The sequence below is a fragment of the Lepisma saccharinum genome, chromosome 29, assembly GCF_977018435.1.
Source record: "Lepisma saccharinum chromosome 29, izLepSacc3.1, whole genome shotgun sequence".
In the NCBI taxonomy this organism is placed as follows: domain Eukaryota; kingdom Metazoa; phylum Arthropoda; class Insecta; order Zygentoma; family Lepismatidae; genus Lepisma; species Lepisma saccharinum.
In genome coordinates this window covers 24,658,009-24,664,553 of record NC_139257.1, presented here as the reverse complement: position 1 = coordinate 24,664,553, position 6,545 = coordinate 24,658,009, and the positions used below count along the sequence as shown (strand labels likewise).

General features: G+C 33.3%; 1 long non-coding RNA gene across 1 annotated transcript in view; it reads right to left on the bottom strand.

Moving 5' to 3' along the window:
- Nucleotides 1-4,436: 4,436 nt before the first annotated feature.
- LOC145981441 (uncharacterized) overlaps nt 4,437-6,545 on the bottom strand; it is a 58,124-nt gene continuing 56,015 nt past the window's right edge. Inside the window, exon 5 of the long non-coding RNA XR_014440962.1 lies at nt 4,437-4,450. This is a non-coding gene — a long non-coding RNA (uncharacterized LOC145981441). The remainder of the gene's footprint in view (nt 4,451-6,545) is intronic.

Here is a 6,545-nt window from a genome sequence, read left to right as displayed (position 1 = left end):
CAAGTTTTAAGTTTTATAGTTTGGAATATACCTCTAACTAACTAACTAACTTTCTAACCTTCCTAAACCCGAAGGTTCATGGCTGCAGCAACACAGGCCTTCCATCTGACCCTATCTTGAGCAAGATCTATATACTCTTTTCCATCCCTACCGATTTCCTTTAGGTCCATCTCAATGTTGTTCCTCCATCTTCGTCTTGGCCTTCCTACAGGTCTCTTACCATCAGGTTTCCCAACAAGAATCCTGTAAACTCCTCTTTCCTCTCCCATTCGTGCCACATGGCCTGCCCACCTAAGTCTTCTTGATTTAATCATTCCAATAATATCTGGACATGAATACAAATTATGTACTTCTAAATTATGTAACCTTCTCCACTCACCTGACTCCTCGTCACTTTTAGGTCCAAATATTTTCCTAAGGATCTTATTTTCAAATACTCTCAATTTATGTTCCTCTTTCAATGTAAGGGACCACGTTTCACACCCAAATAATACTACAGGCAAAATTACTGTTTTGTATATTTTAACTTTTAGTTTCTTAGATATTAAACGAGAAACCAAAAGTTTATAAAGAGAGAAGTAACATGAATTCCTGAATTAAGCATACTTTTTATTTCCATTTTAATATAATTTTCATTTGTCAATATTACTCCTAAGTATTTGAATTTAGAAACTGGTTCAAACGAGATGTTATCAATAATTAGATTTTGATTATTACCTAACACTTGGTTTCGGTCTGTAAGCATATATTTAGTTTCTCTATGTTAACTTCCAAACCTATCTCTTTAGCAGTTTTGAAAAATATTTTAGCATTATTCTTAATTGTATTTATATCATCCCCTAATAAGTCTACATCATCTGCATATGCTAACAACTGAGTCACACCATTAATTTTAGTTCTCCGTTAGTTTCTTTTATCTTCCTAACAGCATATTCTAAGGCAAAATTAAAGAGCAATGGAGATAATACATCTCCTTGTTTTAACCCATCATGAATTTTAAATATGGCAGACATATTAATACCCACACGAATTTTACTTTCTTTTTCACAGGTGCATACTTTTATCATACTAACAAGCTTCTTAGGTATTCCAAACTCGACTAATATATTATATAATTTATCTCTTTTGAACAAATCATATGCTTTTTTGAAATCAATGAATAGCTGATGGACATTTTGATTATATTCCCACTTTTTTTCAAGTGTCTGACTGATGTGAAAAATTTGATCTGTAGTTGATCTGTTACGTTGAAATCCACATTGATAATCACCTATAATTTCATTAGCATATGGGGTTAGTCTTGTTAAAAGAATGGTAGATAATATTTTATATGTTGCTGAGAGTAGACAAATTCCACGGTAATTATTGCAGTTCATTTTATCACCTTTTTTAAACACAGGAACAATTATGGATTCTTTCCGCTGTTGAGGGATTTCTTCTTTATTTCATGTTAAACAAATTTATTTATGAATTTGACATATTAACGAATTTAATTAACTCAGCTGGTATTAAATCAATGCCAGGTGCTTTGTTATTCTTTAGCCCTTTAATAGCATCTTTAACTTTAGTCAATTTAGGTTCTGGAACTAAAGGTTCTGCTGTGTGTACTTCATTTACTTCTGATTTATCTCCTACATGAACATTTAAAAGGTCATTAAAGTAGTTCTTCCATCTATTTAGAATATCACTTGGGTCAGTTAGAAAATCAGCGTCTTTATCTTTTACCAAGTTTACTTTAGGTTGCCACCCCTTTCCAAATTCATTTACACCTTGATATAAATATCTGATATTTTTGTTTTTGCCGTTTGTTTCAATTTCGTTATTTTTGCTTTTCAAGTAATCTCTTTTTTTACTTCTAAACGTGAGGTTAACTTATCGCTTTATTCTATTATAATTGCTTAGATTTGTATCATCAGAGTTATTTAAACAACTAAGTCTAGCCTGATTTCTTATTTCTATTAGATTATGACATTCATTATCAAACCATCTTACTTTTTCTTGGTTTATGGTATCCTATACTTTCTTTAGCTGCTGATTCTATTCCATTACGTCTGTGCTCCCAATTCTTATTTACTTCTGTTTCATATATATTTTCATTATCATTTATTTTTTTTGCAAAACATCAAATCTATTTGGCAGTTTAATTTGGTAATCTTTCTTAATTCTTTCATCAGCAAATTTTCCTGTATTAAATTTTATAACTTTTAGAATTTGTTGCTTATGATTTATCTCTGCGAGTCTTTCTCTTAATTTAGCAATTACTAAATAATGGTCACTGGCACAGTCAGCACCTCTATGTGTACGAACGTCAATTATACTAGTATGCCTTCTCTTATCAATGAGAATATGATTTATCTGATTATGAGTTTTACCATCTGGAGAAGACCAGGTATATTTAAGGATATCTTTATGTCTAAAAGTGGTACTTTTCACAATTAAATTCTTTGAGGTTGCAAAAGTAATCAATCTTATACCATTATCATTACTTAATTCATGAAGACTTTCTTTACCAATCGTGGGTTTAAATGTATCTTCTTTGCCAATCTGTGCATTACAGTCACCTAACAGAATTTTCATATCATACTGAGAAAATTTATCAGAGATCAGTTCTAACTCTGCATAAAAATCATGTTTAGTATTATCATGTTTATCTTCCGTTATGGCATGTATGTTCATTAAAATAATTTTACACCTCCTACCCTGTAAACTGCATATGATATCCTATCATTAATAAATTCTACTGTTTTAAGAGCCAAGATAATTCTATTATTTATGAAAAAGCCTGTTCCAAAATTATGATTTTCAGTACCACCATATAAAAAAGTATAATTTTTAGTTTTACAATTCCCTTCTCCTGGCCACCTAACTCCCTGGACAGCTACTACATCTAATTTATACTTAACTATCTGATTAACTATACACTGAAATGCCTCAGGCCGGTAAAGGCTCAGAACATTTCAGATGCCTAATTTAATATCATTATTCCTAATGTAGATCTTATCCTTAGTCCAGGGACCTCCCAAAGTAGTCCCCACCCGGAGATCCGAATGGGGGACAATTTTACCTCCGGAATATTTTACCTTGGGAACATCCATGGCCTCATATTGCTGTTTCTTGACATGTCTTTTTAAAGTGCCGAGTTGTCATCTCTAATCCTAACTCCCAATATGAATGTCGTTGGTCAGCGGATCATTTGGATCTAGCTGGGAGGATCCCATTGTAGTCCACCAACAATACCCCACTTCTGCTGATTATGGGACGCTCATAGAGCCATGACAGGACAGCTCTGTAAATCTACATACTACACGTTATGTTTGTAGAATCTAAACAAAGAGAGATGCAATGTCTCCGTAATCGTAGATATTAGATTGGTTCTAACCAAACAACGGAATATATTTCAGCATTAAAAATTTATTAATGTTAACTATCTATTATCCAAGACAGACAGATAGGTATATGTAATTATGCGACATAAATTATATCACAAGTATGTTCCTTAATCCTCATTTTCGAAAAATAGTAGATCTTTGTATTTGTTAATTTCCGAAATGTAGACAAGTCACTTTTGATCTATTGTTGTCTCTCACGACTTAATTTATTGCTCTGAATTTATTTATTTATTTATTTCATTGCGTCTTAAATATCATGGCGAAGTTAAGGCTTTGTAGCCTTTTCTACGACTTAACCATGTTTACAGCGAAATTTAACATATGAAAATTAGAAAACAACATTAAACAAATATATAAAAAGTTAAATATTGAAAGCAAAGAAACAAATCACAAAGAGAAATTACAAAAAAAACAAGGAAAAGAGAAAAATGCACACGGGAATAGAAGTCTTACCTATACTCACGAGCATACAACAACACACACACACACACACTTGCATATTCCTGACAGTAGGACAGTAGTTAGGGATTTGAAATATCAATGTGAATAAGGGTCTTCAGTGATTTTCTCCACTTAACTGCATTCAATTTTTCACTAAAGTATATAAGCTTGCACTAAGGTGCTAACTATTTGTGCCCAATAAGAAATGTTTTAATTGAATCTTAAAGACATATGTAGCTGTCTACCAAATTTAGTCTTCGTAATTCTGAGACACCGATCATTGACACAGAGGAAGGGATAGTCACAGAAATGACTAACTTATAGTCACCAATCTCAGCGTATTACTTACTACCCTATAAACAAATATACACTATATAGAACCACACAAGTCATATCTAGATAGAATTAGACAATATATGTTACTCATATGATTTGTGTCAATTGATGTTTAGGTGTCTAGTTGATGAAATATCGGACTCCAGCCTGTTTCTGGATTCACCAAAATAGAAAAATAAACTCAAATATTATCATTGTTTGTTGTCACCAGTTGTATACATTGATATTAAAATGAAAGCATACCAGAAAGAATGTTAACAAAAGTTTTGGTTACAATGCAGACTCTGCAATATGAAATATTGTAATACATAATAGCTCAGTCTATCTAGTTCGGTGCATTTTTGACACCAGATGTAGTGCGGGTACACATCCCAAGTGAGATTGGAACAAGGAAATTGTGTTCATCCAAATAGACGCTGTACGCAAAAAATACAGTGTTCGAGTTCAGATGATACGACAAATACCTGTCTGCTACTTGATATGTTCATTTGATAGGTTAAACCGTACCACGTGACAATACACTACACTATACACCGTTCCATAACGTAGTGCAAGCGGTGTCGACGACAAATTAATGCCTCCACCTTAATAACTCCTCATATTGTTATCGGATTACAATTAAACTTCACACACACATATAATATGATATATTAATGCACACAGTTTTTTTATTTGCAGATAACTAAATAAACAACATGAATTGCAGAGAAGAACAGAGAGCTGTAATTCAGTTCTTGCAAATAGAGGGTTGTTACAGGCCATTGTCAGTAATGCCCCAAACTCCTTGCAGTCTTGATTTAGCTCCATATGACCTCCACTTGTTTGCCCCTCTCAAAAACAACCTTCGTGGACAGAAGCATTTCCAGGACTTGTAAGACAGTAAATTCGCTATGAATGCGTGGGTCAAAAACAACATCAGACCAGGGGTGCCCACAGGATGGGAATATGGAGCAGGTTCCGCCATCAATATTTTTTTGGGAGCGATTTTTCCTCTTCAAATAATATAAAATTCAACACTAATAGCCTATATTTTTCGAAAATATAGTATGCAAAAACTTTACACCTTAAATGCAACCATATTTAATCCATTAGATGAAAAAATAAAGTGTTTAAGGGTATTATCGAAGAGAGGGGTGGGAGAAATATCCACCTCCAAAATATAGGCCTTATTTTACACTTGGGTTCTGGGGGCGATTCTGAATTAAACTTTGGGGGGGGACACTATCCAACTCTAGGTCTTAGATTATGGCGGGTAGTTTAGTTAGAGGGAGATTGAGCATTAAATTGAGGGGGTATCCAATTCTTGTGTATTACTATTGCCTTAGACTGTTGCGGAAATTCTTGTGTGAAGACTGAGAATTCATTTCTTTGGAGGAGGCAATATCCACTCTTCAATATCAACAGTAAGTCTAAACTTGGCATGGGAATTTTTGTGGAAGGATTGAGTATTAAATTTACACATGGAGATAGAAAGCTCTTGATAAAGTGTTAAATTTTAGATTGTCAAGAACTCTCTGTAGTGGAGAGAGAGTTCGAACATTAAATACAGATCAGTGATATGATATCCACATGTTTTCGACCCGGAACGTGCCAAAAGAGAAGCTGGAAAAGACTAAATATCTCGGGATCCTAAAAAGTATTGACACCCCATTAAATTAATATTCTTGAAAGCCTGAAAAGAAATGGATATAAAAGTTTTCTCGCTCGCTTCGCTCGCAATTCTGTGTTGCGTGAATGCGTGTTTGGCGCATTACTGAAGTGAATGAGAAGTTTTATACTCTAACTGCATTACAAGATATAAGCGATACTCTTGGTGTTAATTAATAACATGACTTCTTAAGATATAATGCTTTGGTTAGCATACTGCTTAATTTAAAGCAGGTGTATAATTTGGAACAAAAATATATCTAATCGGCATTTCTAACCTCATGTGACAGGAAAATTTTACTTTAACAAGTTACATTTGCACTGAGCATAAAATCCACTTAATTATTGTTATGAGTTACTAAAATATATTTATCCCAAGAACACATGTGCGGGGGGGTATGAGTTCCTTGATAGAAAACCCGTATTATGTTATTGCCCTGAGCTTAAGAATTCCTAGCTAGGTTTCTGTGATGTCTCGCGAAACAGAATCGGTGATGCGGCTGGAGCATGTTATTTGGTTTGCCAAGGTTGAATTTTCTATCTTTATCTTAAGTTTTGCAACAACTTGTGTTAAATACTCAAATTGTGAGTTTTATAAACCCACTCACAAACACTATTTATATGCATATTTACATAATTTAATTTACTACATTTAACCAATCAATGAGCTAATTAATTTTTTTCGAAAATCGAACAATAAAAAGAAATGGACAGTTTAACATGATATTTCAT